The 17,419-nt window shown below is 48.7% G+C and overlaps 1 protein-coding gene across 1 annotated transcript in view; it reads left to right on the top strand.

The window, feature by feature from the left end:
* Positions 1–1,195: 1,195 nt before the first annotated feature.
* The window catches only part of LOC149334836 (uncharacterized), an 84,583-nt gene continuing 68,359 nt past the window's right edge, over positions 1,196–17,419 (top strand). The window contains exon 1 of the mRNA XM_089551464.1: positions 1,196–1,230. The gene's annotated coding sequence lies outside the window, so the exon portion shown is untranslated. The remainder of the gene's footprint in view (positions 1,231–17,419) is intronic.

A 17,419-nucleotide genomic window follows, 5' to 3' on the forward strand; every position in this document is an offset into this window, starting at 1 on the left:
AATAAAATGGGCCGTTACATAACACGGCTCCAGAACTCGCCTGCGGCGATGTGGTCTGTATGTTATATTGGCTGCTGTCCTTTAATTGCGCACTTGGATGATGGCCACTTTGTGTAACATCGCTAGTTGCCCTTCCAAAAACTCTGCATGTACTTAATGGACGTTAAAACGAGTCAGTAGGAAGAAACAGCGTGGTGCTTTAACCATCACGATGCCAACGCAAGCATGACGTGTGCTGACGTCCAGTGCAACGAATGAGTCAGTCTTTGTTGAACAACCTTACAACAACTACAGAGTTCCGAAAGGTTTGCTAACGTTTTTAACAGCACTGAAATAATTTGTTCACTTTATGTTGCGTTTTTTTTTGGCCCATTTTTGTGCACGTACCCACCCTGCTGATAGTCTTGCACCCCATTAAAGCACCAAACTCTCGGGCTCCTTTCCGAAGTCGTTATCGCAATGCACCGCTGCCAGTTCCGAATGAAGTGGATCGGCTCGCGAGCGATGCAGTCAGGACTGTCACCTCGCGCTAACACGTTGCGAGACAGTGATGGCGCAACCTGTCGTTACACCCACCCTTACCACGAGTGTTGCAGCGACAAAAAGGGACCACATATGGGCCCTCTTTTTCACATTTCGCCTGCAATAAAAACGCGTTTTTTTTTCTTCTCAACAGATGTTGATTCTCGCCTTGCGACGCGCGCGTACATTCAAGAGCGTGCGTAGTACGCGCTCTCCGCCGCCGCGGGCCACCTCTCCATCGCAGGGAAGAAAAACGAGCGAGCCTTGGACGGAGCCATCGATCGGCCCGAGCCTCGCTCCCGCAAGAATCGAGCCTGTCGTGGTCACGCGTATATCTGCGCAACAAACAGCTGGCATCGCTGGCGGTCCCTGGGCGCAAAAGGAACACCCCGGGGCCTCAGCCCACCGTCGGAGCTGCGGCGCTACGATTGGTTGATCCGACACAGGTGCGCAAAAAAAAAAAAAACAGCGGCCAATCAGAGCCGGCGGCGGCGGCTCTCACTCGCTGATTGGGCAGCGCCTCCCGAGGCAGGCCAACCGGAGCGCGCTGCCATTGGTCTGCGGAAGGTGGGGCTCTTCGGATGCGGCCGCAGGCTGCTGCGTGACGCGTGCTGCCGGCCGGGACGTGCGAGAGTCGCCGATGACCGCCGCAGACGAGGACTGTTGTGTTGCCGGGCGAACTTGGACCACCGCCGCGCCGCGGAGCAGGTAAGCGTACCGGCAATTCTCTTCAATGTTGGTGGGAAGAAACGCTCGAGGAGTGGATCAGTACTACGCTTCGGGGCATGCCGTTTTCGCTCGCGTTATGTTGCGGACGTGTGTCGTTGGCTTTGCCTCGGCAGCGCGCGCACCGCGAACTACGTTCCCCGATGTTTCGACAGCGCCTCGCCGCGTCGTGATAGAATCTCCCGTTTCCGAACGAAACGTTTGCTTGCAGCTCAGGCATGTCTAGCCTGTAAACATGTACTGCAACGCTGGGGGAACTTCTCATGAGCAGATATGGGAAGTACCTTCTGTACGTTCTCACCGCGCAGTATACTGCATCGTGATTGCGTATAGCGGACCATGGATGAAAGCAACATCGTTATGCGACGAAAAGCATGGGACGAATCGCTCAAAGTATTCTTTTCAACCGAAATGAGCTTTTTCAAGCCTTGGCAGAGAACATGCTGCGCCACTCAAGCAGTCGCTTATACAAGCGAGAGAGATGCGTTGGCGAGATTCTATTCCAATTTCATTCCGTCTTCATTGTTTCCCACCTCATCGTGGTCTCTATAGTAGCGCCACGCCTTCTCTATATGCAGGGCGATAAATTGAAGCACATGGTTACGTTACATCGGGCCGCATACTAACGTCCTACACTTGTCCGCATTCCGTCTCAAAAAGGCTCACTGAATTTCAACCGGTCACTTAACGAGTCCTTGTGGGTCAACATCAACTGATTAGAACCAGAATATTACTGAGTTCAATCTCTCAGGTGTTAAAATGTTCTCTACTTATTTGACTGCACCGAATATCGATTGCCTAAAGGTTCTTTGGATCTAAACTGAGCAACCTCAAATGCTTGCAAATCAGCTGAATATGAGCTGAACTACGCTCAAGAACGAACTCTCCTGCGCTTTTATTTATTCTAACGGAACGGTGAACACGAAAATCCTAACTAATGGTGAAAGTAGTACATGGAAACAACATCAATGAAACATTGCAAGGCTAGTAACAATAATAAAACATTAATTGAACGGTAAGAAAATGTCACGCAGACAAGCAATGATCATACTTCAGGCATTGATCAGCTTTTTTTTTTACACTGTTAGTGCAGGAAAATACAATAACTTTGCAGTTATATCTCGTCTCACGTGCCTGCACTATACTACACACAAATGGATCCGTAACCCTTTAGAGCACTTTAATTAACATCTGTAAACTCTTTATGCCTAGTAAATAAGCGTGACCACGGAGTACCGTATACCGAGACAGGTGAGATTGCATTTGCGCTGCATTGCATCGTATTGTAGACCTTGCTACTACTTGCCCATTTCAGAGTGTTGGTACAAGCTGTTTGCTCCAACAACTGACGGGTGTGGTCCTGGAACTTCAATGCTTGAGCCGAAGTTGCATTTATAATCATACTGTGGGTGTTTAGAGTATGTGTATGCGAGAATTACCTTAGCCCTTCTATGTGATGCATCAGAAACATTATAAAAAAATATTGTTCGGAGTATTTCTAGACTTTAGACCTCCAAACATAAATACTGATTATAGTATTCACAATCTACTTGGCAAAGAGTAGGCCCTGGAGACTAGCGCTATACAAGCCGTTTAGCTGAGGGAGACTTAAAAATATGTCCTCGATTGTGCCTTAATAGGGGAAAGTTCAGTACACTCATCGCAAAACAGGAACATACTGCCGTATTAGTTAACTGCGTGTCACCAAAACTCAATTAAAAGTTAGCATACTGACCGGGGTCAATAAACTCTCGACTATAACTCTGCACAGAGGTTCGAGTGAAACTCGACGGCCAATTTCTTATGGAAACTCAATAAACAGAATCCCGACGAAATGATTTATTCTCATTAGAACGCGTTTTGCAAACACACTGTTTTAATTTAAACACGGCAGGCATTTTTAAACCTGTCTTACGCTTGCGCCGCAGTTGGGTCGGCGCAGTCGCAGCCTGTCGGTGAGTTGTGTGGATGAGCTTCACTCTTTGAGAGCAGACATGAGCGTTTCTTCAGCGTCAAGGTGGACTGCATGCGTCTTTCTCGCCCTTCCTGGTCGCGCGATGTGTTCTGCTGTTCCCCGCTTGAGGCAGCGTCGCCGAGATTTCTTGCACGCGGGATTGCCCATAATCCGGCAGCCCGTGTCGATTAGTAAAAGAACAACGGCGTTACACCTGACGAGCATCCTCTGATCGCAAAGCTCATTGTTATACGGAGCCCTGATGTCCCATAGAGTTTCTTAATATTACCTAGAGGGAAAGCTGGCGGCGCTGCCCTTCAGCCACCATGGACGCTCAAAGCATCATGGGGTGGTGAGCTACCTGGTGCGGGACAGTCGTAGTTTTTTTTGGAAACACAGAGTGGTGCTACTAAGATGTTTCATTCCGAAAACGCTGTTCGTGTGTGCGCAGACGACTTTCGCGCGAATGGAGTGTGTAAAAACCATAGTAGTGAAACCGCAACAACACACAACGCCATTAAAAGGTTTCACTTTTCCAAAATGCCATTAAAAAACCTCTTAAAGTATTTAGGGAACAATTTTTTTTCTGAAAACCTATTTCCTTTCAAAACCGCGCCTGTTGAGCACGAAATATTAGTTTTTATAGTGTTCAATACTTGGCCAATAGGAGAGCGAGTCGTCTCTCATTTTGGGCAAACTTAGCACTTAAAGGCTTTTCTGCTCGTTTGTTGCAATTTACAGACAGGATATTGAATGTTAGGACATTCGTATTTATCGAACACCTTTATTTTTGCATTATTTTTTGGCCAAAAGTTGTAGTTCTGCAGTCGGTAGCTCACCGCCCCATAATGCTTTGAGCGCCCATGGTGGCTGAAGTGGTCACGAGGGGCCTCCATGCAAACTCCCATAGACGGGTTGCCAGCTTTCCCTCCATGTAATAGTAAGAAACTCTATGTGATGTCCTTGTTGCGCGCTTTCTGTTTGCTGCCTTCGCGCCTTCAAACCGCACGATACGAAATTACGTGTGGAATGCGCCCGAACACAGCGGTCCGTGCTGTGAGCGTACGCTTTCACTGCCCGATTCCGCACATATACATCGCAAGCTCCCCGAAGGCACTCACCATTCCTGTCATCCTGCGAATGGGAGGCGTGCTTGCATGCACGAAATGTGCATCACTTGCTGCAGATAAGTCAAATCAGACTGGTTTCTCCGAGTTGAGCTGCTCGTGCCTGTCTGGCTGGCGGCGCTTTTAGGCAAAGCAGCTGCGCCCCCTATTTGGCGACACTGCTTCAACCTCTCGCCATTTCCCATGTGCCTGGCCGCGCTGTTTTAGAGCTCAGGGGCCGAATCCACGACAGAGTTCGCTTTGGAACGCGTTCGCTTTCTCTCTTGCCACCTCGCTCCATTGGTCGAGTGTCGTCACCGCTGGCGGTGACGTCACTTCAGGGAGGCGGGAACACGGATTTTGTTGACGTCACGAGACATGTCAATCAAGTGAAAGAGAACGCGTTCGGTCGCTGTGTGCGGAACTCTGAAAGTGGCGTTCGCTTCAGCGCGAGGAGAGACATGCCGGTACCTCCCGCCGCCCCGCTGTTGTTCGCGGTGCTCAGCGAATGTGATCGGCGGCCTCGGCGGTCGCGCGTGCATGACAATCCTTTCGACATGCCTGACGATGCTTTCCGAAGGCACTTCAGGCGGTCGAAGCTACTTACTTGTACGCCAGCTATGCGAAGATCTCATACCCCACCTTGGACCAACGTGGAAAAGTGCGCTCACAACAGAGCGAAAAGTACTCTGCGCCCTAGGGTTCTTCGCTACCGGGGGCTTCCAGGCGGCAGTCGGCAGCGAGGCAACTATACGGCTCTTGCAGTCGTCTGTGAACCGGACGATTTTGGCCGTCGCTCAGGCAATCGTGCGTGTCGGCACGGAGAAAAACTGGGTGTCGTTTCCTTCGACTCCCGAGGAGAAGCACCGCGCCAAGGCAGAGTTTTTGGAGCGTGATCTCATCCCCGGCGTCGTCGGGTGCGTCGACGGTACGATGATCGCCATAATTGCGCCCAAGAGTCTTAGCCCCGCCTTAGAGACGCAGGCTTTTATGACTAGTGAATATGTCAAGCTGACAAGTGCTGACACGTGAAAGTCTCCCGCGCAAGTTCAAAATGCCTATCACCCTCTCGCGAACACGAAATAAAACAACACAATTGAGAGCGCCCTCTCGGGAACGCAAAAGAAAAACCAATCAAGAAGCATTGAAACCGTCTCAAAATAAATTATATGCTTATTTTATAGGCTCTGAGTAATAAATTTGCAGTATTGTAGCCAAACGCATTCATTTAGAGGTTAAAAACGCAAAGAAGTTAGCATATGGTCCCTTAAATATACAAGCAACCGAGATGGGACCGCCCAACAAAGCCGATTGGCTGTTGCCTGCCCCCTTGTCCTCCCGCAGTGCTCCTCCCACCCTTCTCCCGCCGATGTCAACGTCAAAATGACGTCACGGCAAAGCGAACGCGTTCCAAAGCGAACACTTTCGTGGATTCGGCCCCAGCTCTCAGGCGCCCGTTTCTGCGTTTCGCGGCGTCGCCGTTGTCCGTTGTAACCAGCAGTGGACACCCTTTAAGCTGCAAAAGCAATGGAGCGGGAGCTTGGAAAGGAGAAAGTAAAAGCGCAACCTCCTCCCCTCCTTAGCAGCCGGCGCGCCATTGGGCATAGCAACCGTGACGTCACACAGTAGCGGTAGAACGAGCGCGCGCGCGTCACCGCCGCTCCTTCGCCAGACGTATCGTTGCAGTCGAGTGAGTGAGACGCATGGCTACGAAGTAGCCCTGTGATTCCGCGCAAAGCGGTTCGGGGAAGCGGCAGTGGGTTGACCACAAGGCTTTCGCCAAGCACACTTTAGAATTTCCAAAGTGTCTTCGGTATTTTTTTTTGAGGAAAGGAAATGCGCACTATCTGTCTCCCACAGCTGCGAAACCATTAGAGCGGGGACTTGGAAAGCAGAGGGTAAAATTTGTAAATTGGTTTTTGAGGAAAGGAAATGCGCAGTACCTGTCTCACACATCTCCGTGGACCCCTGATCCAGATAGAAGGCGCATAACTGCCCTCTTGGAACAATGGACACCTCAATCGTGCTTTAAGCTATGCGGCGGTAGTGAGAGATGTGCGCTGCATGCTTTGGCATTGACAACGTTGTGGCAGAAACGCTGCCACCTGCCAGGGTTACAGGATGGGTGGGGACTTTAATGCAGATATAAAGACAAACGGTAATCTCTTACCGCTTATGCGGGAGAACATCCCGTTCCTCTCGTTCGTAACGCCTCCCACGGCTGTGACAACCTCGCGAAATACTTGCGTAGACCTCGTATTTGAGAATCGGGCATTGGTGCAGCAAGTCGAGCATATATCCATCTATTTCTCCGTCCACAAACTTCCTTCATGACAACCATGACTTGTAATATGTGTGAAAAATAACAGGTTGTCTCTAATTGTACATACATGTCTTGTCCGAATTCTTTGCCTCAGTCTACCGAAAAGCTGAAACAGCTGTTGAGCTGCGCTCAAATTTCGCATTAGGAAGTAACGTAATCGTCGGCAATTTTTTCTTCCCAATAGTCTTCGTTAGAGGGAAGGCAGAGGAATTCAGGACGTCTTTGCAGAACAGATATTTGCCTTTAACTGAAGACGACGACCTTAGTGTTCAAGCAATGAACGATAATCTCACAATATATCGTTGCGGAATGCGCAGCAGAAGTTGGCGGTAGTTTGGCGGCAGGCTATCTCAGGAGACAAAGATCTGATTAAGAAACGCCAAAGCATGCAGGCGTCTTGCCCCTAAGACAGAACAGAATGGCGGAGATAAGTTGATCAGCAAGCGCAGGTAGCCGACTTGAGGAAGTTTAATATTGAGAGAATAGAGCATGCTCTGAAGAACGGAGGTAGCCTTGCGGCGAAGAGGCATAAGGAAAAACCAGGTGTATTCGTTAAGAGACAATGAGGGCAATGCTATTAGCATTTAAGAGAGTTAATGCCTGTGGTACCTGTGACGGAAATGCTTCTGAAGAAGATGGGGGCTGGAGCAAGCAGAATTGAACCGGCGGCAAATGAGAGGCCTGTAGGGGTATTTTACACTCACAAAGCCACTCACAGCCTGAAGAAAGTGGCCAGCCGGATTGATGTACCGGTAGTTTTTTCTGCTCCCCGCAAGCTTGCCCAGCTAAGCAGTCGCAAAACTTGCGAAAGCCAAAAGGTCGGCTGCCAGAAGAGGCATGGCCAGCGTTTCGTAAAGTGTGTCACTAACGACATCTATGAAATTCCGCTGTCCTGCGGAAAATCCAATACTGGAAAGACGGGACGTTGCGTGAATGACCGACTTAGGGAACATGCAAACGATATTGAAATAATGAGGGTGAGAGACATGGTCGAACGCTGTAGTAGGGCTTGCACCAATTGCGCACTACGGTTCCGCGATGTGAGGATTCTGTGTAGAGGCAGACAACAGACGGCTCGTGAAACTCTGAAATCCTTTTACATCAAAAAAGGCCGCCACCGTCTGGAAGACGTTGAAGTACCGAGCAGCTGTTTGGTTTACTAGAATTGATATGAATGAGGTTGAAGGGAGGTGCACCAATGGAAATAAGAATTTATATGTTTATTTTCCCATACGATAAACACACTCACAAACATTTCACTTGTACTATCAGCGTCAAATGAAATGCGAACAAAACACCTGAAACGCGAGCACAAAAAATCAAGCATATTAGAGGCTGGAGGTGAAATACAGGCGTGGGCTATTAATATTTCAGAAGAGCGGTCTTTTTGGTTTCGATGGGCAAATCAACTGCTCATGTATTTTGCCTCCCTAGTATAATATCTGCGAGTTGTGCTGTTCGCGTTTCAATTGGCTTGTTCGCGTTTCAGTTGACGCTGATAGTACATATTGCAACCTACTGTCACACAAATATTCACATAGTTCCACCTCTATCCACCATAATGGTTGGTTCGGTTTGGTTTATGGGGTTTAACGTCCCAAAGCGACTCAGGCTATGAGAGACCACCATAATGGCTCGTGACGTCACCATTGGCACGCGGCAGGTGGTTGTTTCTACAATGCTATTGTAGATGGCGCTACAAGTATCAATGCGAGGTGTGCTGTTTTCTAGTTGCTGCCACAGATGGTGCGGTGATCCCAGGGTGGTAGCAGACCCCACGAAATCTCGAAACATGATGAGTAGTTGCTGCCACAGATGGCGCTGTGATCTCAGGGTAGTAGCAGACCCCACGAAATCTCGAAACGTGATGAGTAAAAACTAACGCTCTTAAAAGGCGTGTTCGAGCTTTGCCAGTGACACACCAGTTTTCCTTCGTGAAGCTGAGCGGAAATTTCTTTCAGTCCTACTCTGATAAGATCGTTGCTAGTTTTCTTGTACGTGCGCTTCAGCAGGGAGGGCTACATATGTCGACCGCCTTCACCTGATTAAACAGCTGTAGTAAGCGCCCGTGTTGTCTTCTTTCCTGCGTGTGTCTTCGCTGCGCTGAAAATCCCGGTAATATGTCACTAGTGATATGCGATATGTCGTATGTCATTGCTATATGTCATTAGCGATAGGGGTGGTACTTAGCGGATGGGGTCAGGGGGCAGCATATCTTCTGCTACGGATCCAATGTTGCCCAACGTCCCAATCTCCAACTGTGCGATCATTTCGCGATGGATCCCACCATGTTCGACTTGCAGGGCATCATACCGATTATCGATTTCAAACTAACATTTCTAGCGGAATCGATGGTATAAATGGCAAATTTATACGGAATGCTAAAGAGTATAGTTGTATCATGATGAAATGCATGCATATATACTCACAATCGTATCATCATGGTGTACTACTGAAGACTGGAAGACTGCTTTGATCATACCAGTACATAAAGCTGCAGATAAACAGAATCCATCTAACCACGGACCCATATCTTTGAGATGAGTAGCATGTAAAATAATGGTACATATATTTACAGATCTTGTTAATTTTCCGGAGGATTACAATTTCTTCTCTCAAACAGTGCATGGCTTCCGAAAGTTTCTCTCTTGTGACATTAAACTACTTTCCTTCTCTTACGACTTCCACTTCTATGTGGACTCCACTTTTTCACCTGACTGCATATTTCCTAGCAGAACTTTTTGCTGGGCTAGTTGGTCCATTCTGACATTGGTGAAAACAGCGCGAAAGAAGAAGCCCGAAGGCGAAACGAGGAAGTAAACGAAGAGGAAACGAGGAGGAAACGAGGAGGAAGAAAGAAGAAGCCCTTCGGGCTTCTTCTTTCGCGCTGTTTTCACCAATGTCAGAATGGACCAACTAGCCCAGCAAAAAGTTCTGCTAGATTACCTTTCTTATACAGTGGGCCCTTCGTTATGTGTCAGCGCTCTTTCCTGTCACTTCCTCGTTTCGCCTTCGGGCTTCTTCTTTCGCGCTGTTTTCACCAATGCATATTTCCTAACTTTGGTAAAGCATTCGATAAAGTTAATAACTCATTGTTATAACATAAACCAAGTGTACTGAACATTGAACATGTAGTTCTTAACTGGATCCGTGGATTTCCTTCGTCTCGTGTGGAATTTGTCAGAATTAATGACGCTGACTCCTCTACTTTTACCACTTGGTTCTGGGGTTCCTCAGGGATCAGTATTTGGCCCCCTTACCCTTTTTTTAAATCTTCTATATTGCTGCGAATTGCCGTCACCCTCTGTACTGTACTCTATATCCTGAGAGTAAAATAAACAAATATCTCTTGCCGATTAAGGAACATGCCCGGATGAGGGGGAGGACGAATGAAAAAGAGAGAAGGCGCTAACGGCAACCCCCCCCCCCCCCCCCCCGTCCTCCCCGGCAGATTGAAAACTCGGCGCCTATGCTCTCAGATCATGAATGGCAGTTTACCAATATCCCTCAAGAGAAAAGTATACAACAGCTGTAGTACTCACCTATGGGGCAGAAACGTGGAGACTAACGTTCAGCTTGGACAGCGCAGCGAGCTATGGAAAGGAAAATGATAGGTGTATCGTTAAGCGACACGAAGAGGGCAGAGTGGGGCAGGGATCAGTCACGGGTTAATGACATCCTAGTTAACATCAAGAAGAAGAAATGGGCTTGGTCAGGGCGTGTAAGGCAAATGCAAAATGACCGCTGGTCCTTAAGCGCAACGGTGTGGATTCCAAGGCAAGGGAAGCGTAACGAGATTAAGAAGTTTGCTGACGTACGGTGGCGGCAGCTTACTCAGGACAGGGTTAATTGGAGATATATGGGAGAGCGTAGTCAGACTGGTGATGAGTCTTCGTGGAATCCGCTATCGGTGGAACCAGTCTCGCAAATACCCGTAGCGCGTCTCGACTGGCGCGTGTACAACCTTTGGAAATTTCCACATTTGCAATAGGATTGTCGCCAGTAAGCAGAATGATGACGCGTATGCCAACCTGATAGTCTGTTTAACTGCGAAAGCAACCCTCTGGCTAGGGGGCTGCCCAGCCAAGCACCACTTTGGCTCTACCACCTGCATAAGGCCTCCACCCCCCAGAAACACCGGCGGAACAACAGAGCGACGGCGAAATCTAATTTAAAGACGCAGTGGGGAAGCCCTCCAGAAACAGCACCCAACCCTCTAGAAAAATTAAACGGTGTGTGTGAAACCTCAGCTTAGAATAAAAACATTCAGTAGAGAAGTGCTGGTGCAGTGTTTAGAGCGCGATTAAGGAAGAAAGTCGGGCTAGTTTGTTCTCTTGATTGACTGGCTGCGACTTACTAATTAGCGCCAAAAAACACAAGGACAACGAAAAGCACACGCTATCGTGCTTCCCGTCGGTTGTCCCCGTTGTGTTTTTTAGCGCTAGTTATTATGTCGCAGCCAGTTAATGCTTAGGGGAATCTTCCAAGGAGGAGTGGTATATTTGTAAGTAGAAAGTAGTTACTCATTAGCATCCACCCAAGCGCGGTCATACGCCTAGAGGAAAGATATGTGCAGCTTCTACAAGAAATTCATGGTTGAAAAGTTACTCCTGGTCCGGGGCTCGAACCCGGGACGACCACCTCACTGGGGCAGTCGCTCTAGAAGCTGAGCTTACGGTAGGAGAGAGCGAACTGATCACCAACTCGAAGTGGGAGGAGGAGGATAAACTTGATTTCCGCCGACAAAAGTAGCAGGTGGTGTGGGGTTATAGCCCCATCAAACGACCATGAGCCCGTGGCGTTCGGCGACTTCTAGGGTTCTTGTCACAACCCGGATCTGTGTGTCCAAGTCGGAACTGAGCAATGCGGCCTCCCACTGGTCTGGATTTCAGGGCTGCAAACCTCGAGGAGAGGAGTCCGGAAGGAAAGCCCAGAGTATGTGGCATAGAGTGGCATGTTAGCCACATAGCTGACAGGAAGGGGAGTAGACCTCAGGGCATATGCCAGAAACGCCGACCGCTGCCTCGAAGTGGGAACGCTGTTGTGGAGCAGAGGGGAATCCCCCGTGCTGTAGCCGTATGGTGCGCTTGGGTGGATGCTGGTTTAGGTTTGGTTGGTTTATGGGGTTTAACGTCCCAAAGCGACACAGGCTATGAGAGACGCCGTAGTGGAGGGCTGCGGAAATTTCGACCACCTGGGGTTCTTTAACGTGCAATGACATCGCACAGTACACGGGCCTCAAGAATTTCTCCTCCAAAGAAATTCTAGCCGCCGCGGCCGGGATCGAACCCGCGTCTTTTGGGTGAGCAGCCGAGCACCATAACCACTGAGCCACCGCGGTGGATACATACGAGTGATTACTCTCATAATACATTGAGTAGAGTGAAAACATCAAACTAATCATTGTGGGTAAATCATTCTGCTCCCGCAAGATTGTCGCATCGGATGTTACGCAGTGGTCTCCCTCTAAAGGCTTTTCAGAGGCAGTTGTTGCCGTCCTCAGACAGCCCAACACCAACAGACGTCTCTCGCAAAGACTTCCAGGAGAGAGGAAGCGCATAGCACGAGTTGAAGACAAGAGTCGTGTCGTGTAGACTGCTCGCGTATACAGGGTGCCCCAGCTAACTTGGACCAAGACTTAAAAAAACTAAGCGTTCTTCAGACCTGAAGTCGCGTGGATGTTGCTAAGGTTTATCTAAAGTTACAGCAGCATTTTTTTCGCTACTATTTGTATAATTAGTCGAGATAAATATTGTCCAACCCAGGCACTTCCAACGAGATAGACTTAGCGTGGCCGTTATTATTCGGGAAAAAACGAAAGCCCGCGGAGTTTAAAAAATAGCACGTGACAGCGCGCTCCGTGCGCCTGGACGCGCCGCGATTACAGCGCTCTCATCCGTGCTTTGTAAAAAGCATCACTCGCTTCACGCCTTTCGTGCTGCCCAAGACACAGCTTCGCGTTGAGCTTGGTTCCCAGACAAGCGCCAATGGGTTCGGGTGGCAGTTGAAAGCACGGCTCCCGTTTCTGCGGCGATAACTGCACTCTCACGTTAGCAGAATGCATGCGGAGGAACGATGACAATCTCATGAGTTTGAATTTGGGAGCAAGATTTCAGCAAGCAAAGACGCATATAACTAGCCTGGCAAGGTCGTGTGAATTACGCTGAAAAACGGGAGCCGCGCTTTCAGTTGCCGCCCGAACCCACTGGCGCTTATCTTGGAACCAAGCACAACGCGAAGCTCTGTCTTGAGCAGCACGAAAGGCGTGAGGCGAGTGAAGTTTTTTACAAAGCACGGATGAGAGCGCTGTAATCGTGGCGCATCCGGGCGCACGGAGCGCGCTGTCAGTGGTATTTTTTTTAACTCCGCGGGCTTTTGGCTTTTCCCGAATAAAAACGGCCACGCTAAGTTTATCTCGTTGGAAGTGCCTGGGCTAGACAATATTTGTGGAGCTCCACAACTTTCCTACTGACGCCTGAACATTTCAAGATATATTTAAAAAGTTAATTTATTTATCTTGACTAATTATTCAAATAGGAAGAGCAAAAAAAATGGTGGTGTAACTTCAGATAAACCTTAACAACATCCACGCGATTTTCTGAAGAACGCTTAGTTTTTTTTATAAACATTGGTCCAAGTTATCTGGGACACCCTTTGTATGCGCGATGTGTGCACGGAATGACTCGAGTTTCGTCACTGAAGTCTTAGCGATGCTGGTGTCACTCTCGACCCCCCAGGGGCGAAGGCAGAAGGCTGCGCTCACTCCTCATTCAGTCATTCAGGCCCAACAATTCCGGACAAAAGCATTTTTGAGCGGCAAACCATGTATGAACGCAATTTTTGCACATAATGCAAGATTTCACTATAACAATCAGTATATCCGACGGCAGTCGTGCATTTTTTTTTTGTATTAACTTTTTTGCTGTCGTCAAAAGCCTTCCCCATTGGTTTTATATGGAATTCTTAACTGTTCGATGCGATCGAGGGGAACACTTTAAAAGAGAGACTTTGCTATATATCAGAAGAATGGACGATGCCTTTAATATTTCCCATAAGAGTATCTTACAATTTTCAAAATTTCTGTCCGAGAATGTTGGACATGAACGGTCCCCCTTCTCAGTGGCTCTGACAATTAACGACCCCTGCGGGAGTCAGCTTTTGCACTGCTACAAGTGTGCACTGCCGCAGGCGATACATTCTGCCTCGCTCGTGGATCTCGGCAGGTCGTTGCCGGAGTCCTCAGCCAATGCATTCATTGCCGCTTACTATGACTGCGGCAGTAATGATTTCTGTGACCCGATTTGATGGCCACTCCCGCTAGCTATGCATGATATATCGCGAGACGGCAAGGACCAATGCGATTAAAGTCGAAGCAAGGGGGGGAGGCGCTGCTGCAGAATTTTAGTTGTCGCCTGCTGCACTTAAAAACTGAGGTATTACGTTACAGCGTTTTCGCTTATGCGCTCTTTCACAACGGCTCCTTGGGCGGAATTGTTGAGTCTTTGATGTTCTTGCGGGGGCACTCTGAGGAATGCCGACTGGACGTCCGCTTCCGTGAGTGAGAAATGGTTTGGTTTGGTTTATGGGGTTTAACGCCCCAAAGCGACTAAGGCTATGAGAGACGCCGTAGTGAAGGGCTCCAGGAATTTCGACCACCTGGTGTTCTTTAACGTGCACTGACATCGCACAGTACACGGGCCTCTAGAATTTCTCCTCCAAAGAAATTCTAGCCGCCGCGGCCGGGATCGAACCCGCGTCTTTCGGGTCACCAGCCGAGCACCATAACCGCTGAGCCACCGCGGCGGTGTGAGTGAAAATTAGTGGCGGTAACGCTGGGCGCAAGTTTTCGGGCAGCAGCGGCCGTGCGATCTGCAGAGAGCGACAGACAACTCCGCAGTACACCACAATGCATCCGAGCCGTCCGTACACCAGCCCTCTAAACGCAAACAGCCCGAGTCGCCGACAGTTTGAGCGTAGATTAGCCAGGACGAGCGACGCATTCAGTAGCCAAGCGTCAACAGTGATGGATCGACCGAGTCACGCGTTCGAATGACCCGTGAGCATCCCCGGAAAACACGGCTTGAGAACACTAATTTAGACTCAGCGGGCCGGCCTTGTTGAGCGAGAGTAGGTTAAACGCGGCTTCACTTCATGCTAACGGCGTATGGTAATGTTGCCGCTCGCCATCTTCCGCTGAACCCTCCCTCCGAGTACGGGAGAAACGGGTCTTCGGACGGCACGCCTCCAGACTGCCGCTCCGAGCGGCCGCTTTTCCATCGCATTCCCCCCCGGTGCTTCTCTACCGCGGCTCCTGACGCCCAGAAGCTTTGCGCGCACTGCAATTCACTGCGTGGAGAACACACCCCCAGAGCAGCATACGACATGCGACGACCTTCCATTTTGCCACTCTGCATCATGCTCGCTTCACGGGTCTCCGGTGCATAGCGCGCTCTGCGAAGAGTTCACGACCATTGCCTCGCGCCATAGAGTTTCTTACTATTACCTAGAGGGAAAGCTGGCGGCGCTGCACTTCAGCCACCATGGACGCTCAAAGCATCATGGGGCGGTGAGCTAATTGTTGCGGGCACGACCGACTTTATTATCGTGGTTGCGGGACAGTCGTAGTTTTTCGGGAACACGGAGTGTCATTACTAAGACGTTTCATTCCGAAAATGGTGTTCGTGTGTGCGCAGACGACTTTAGCGCGAACGCAGTGTGCAAAAGCCATAGTAGCGAAATCGCAACAGCACACGACGCCAATAAAAGGTTTATTTTTTTTTTCAGAATGCCATTAAAAAACCTCTTAAAGTATATAAGCAACAACATTTTTTTGGAAACATATTTACTTTTAACAGTGCGCCTGTTAATCACGAAATTTTAGTTTTTGTAGTGTTCATTACTTGGCCAATAGGAAAGCTAGCCATCTCTTATTTTGGGCAAACTTTGCACTTAAATGCTTTTCTGCTCGTTTGATGCAATTGAATGATAAGACATTTATAGACATCGAACAGCTTTATTTTTCTATTATTTTTTGGCCAAAAGTAGTAGTTCTGCAGTCGGTAGCTCACCGCCCCATGATGCTTTGAGCGCCCATGGTGGCTGAAGTGGTCTCGAGGGATCTCCATGCAAACTCCCATAGAGGGGTCACCAGCTTTCCCCCTAGGTAATAGTAAGAAACTCTATGCCTCGCGCGGATGCCCACGGCTATCGCTCTCTGCATGCGCATGCGTGTACTAGTCACGAACCCCTTTGGGTAAATACGTGTTATTCATCCCTTATTTTGGAGCGACGATGTGAATCCAATATAATTGATTGGTTTGGTTTATTGGGGTTTCACGTCCCAAAGCGACTCAGGCTATGAGAGACGCTGTAGTGAAGGGCTCCGTCAGTTCCGACCACCTGGGTTTCTTTAACGGCACTGACATCGCACAGCACACGGGCCTCTAGAATTTCGCCTCCATCGAAATTCGACCGCCGCGGCCGTGATCGGACCCGCGTCTTTCGGGTCAACAGCCGAGCGCCGTAACCACTGAGCGACCGCGGCGGGTGAATCCAATGTGAATTTACTCTCAGACGTGGCACTAGGTTAACTTTAGATGAATTAACTGATTTCCTTAACAATACTTTCGAAAACAGTGAATTTGCGTGTGCATTATTTTTAGACGTATAAAAAGCTTTTGACACCGTGAACCATGATATATTACTTTGTAAACTCCATAGCTATGGCTTCCGAGGGCCCTTCTCAACTTTCCTTGAGAATTATTTGCATGGTCGAACCTAAGTAGTTTTTATCGGAAATGTTAAAAGCAAGCAAGTCCAGCCATTTGACCACTGGAGTGCCTCAGGGATCGATTTTAGCACCCCTTTTATTCAACTTGTTTGTTAACGACCTCAGTCAGGCTATTCATCATAGCCGGGTCTCTCAGTATGCAGATGACATGCACGCTTTTAGTATCCGGTCATACTGATTACGATCAGGCCGTGGCTGAATTACGAATTGACACTGTAAATGTCATGAGTTGGTACTGTAATAACTTATTTTTTATTAACCAAGATAACCAAGATTAACCAAGATGCCGGGCACTGCCCCCACAAGCAATCTGTTGTGCGCTATGGAATGGCCAAAGGTGACAAACACAAATGCGACCAGTTTTATTCGCCACTGAGAGGCAAAAGAAAATAGGCAAGTATTTTACTTATCTTCTTCTGCCTCTCGGTGGCGAATAAAACTGGTCGAATTTGTATTTGTCACCTTTGGCCATCCATGTCATAGCTCACAATGCCCGGCGCGTTCGCTGCAACTTGCACCGTCACGCTTGCAGACTGGCTCGCGCGGGCGCCGCAACCACCGTTGACATATCGGCGTGCCGGCGCACTGAGGTCGTCGCGCCTTGACAGCAGCTGATTTCGTTCACTCAAGCCACGGTTGAGAGCAGCACAATCGTGGCGAGCGAATGCGCTAGTCACGTGATTGTTTTTTGTATTTCGCGGGCTTTCTTTGAAGCTCGGAAAAAAGATACATGTGAGGTTTTCTTTTCCGCGAACAAATGGAATGGGGGTTTCTCAAGGTGCTCTCCAAATTTGCTATTCGCGTTTTCTGCCTAAGTCAATATTTACGAATTGAGAAAAATTATCTTAATTGCTAATTAATTAATTGTAAAAAAAAATTGCCTATGGTGCGCAAGCCGGTTGGTAGATGTATGTAAGTGGTTTCCCTGGCCTACCTCAAATATTTTATTTTTAACCCTTGGCTTAAGTTAGCGTGGACACCCTGTATATATACACACA

Source organism: Amblyomma mixtum, chromosome 7, assembly GCF_055824585.1.
Source record: "Amblyomma mixtum isolate Tamu chromosome 7, ASM5582458v1, whole genome shotgun sequence".
NCBI lineage: Eukaryota > Metazoa > Arthropoda > Arachnida > Ixodida > Ixodidae > Amblyomma > Amblyomma mixtum.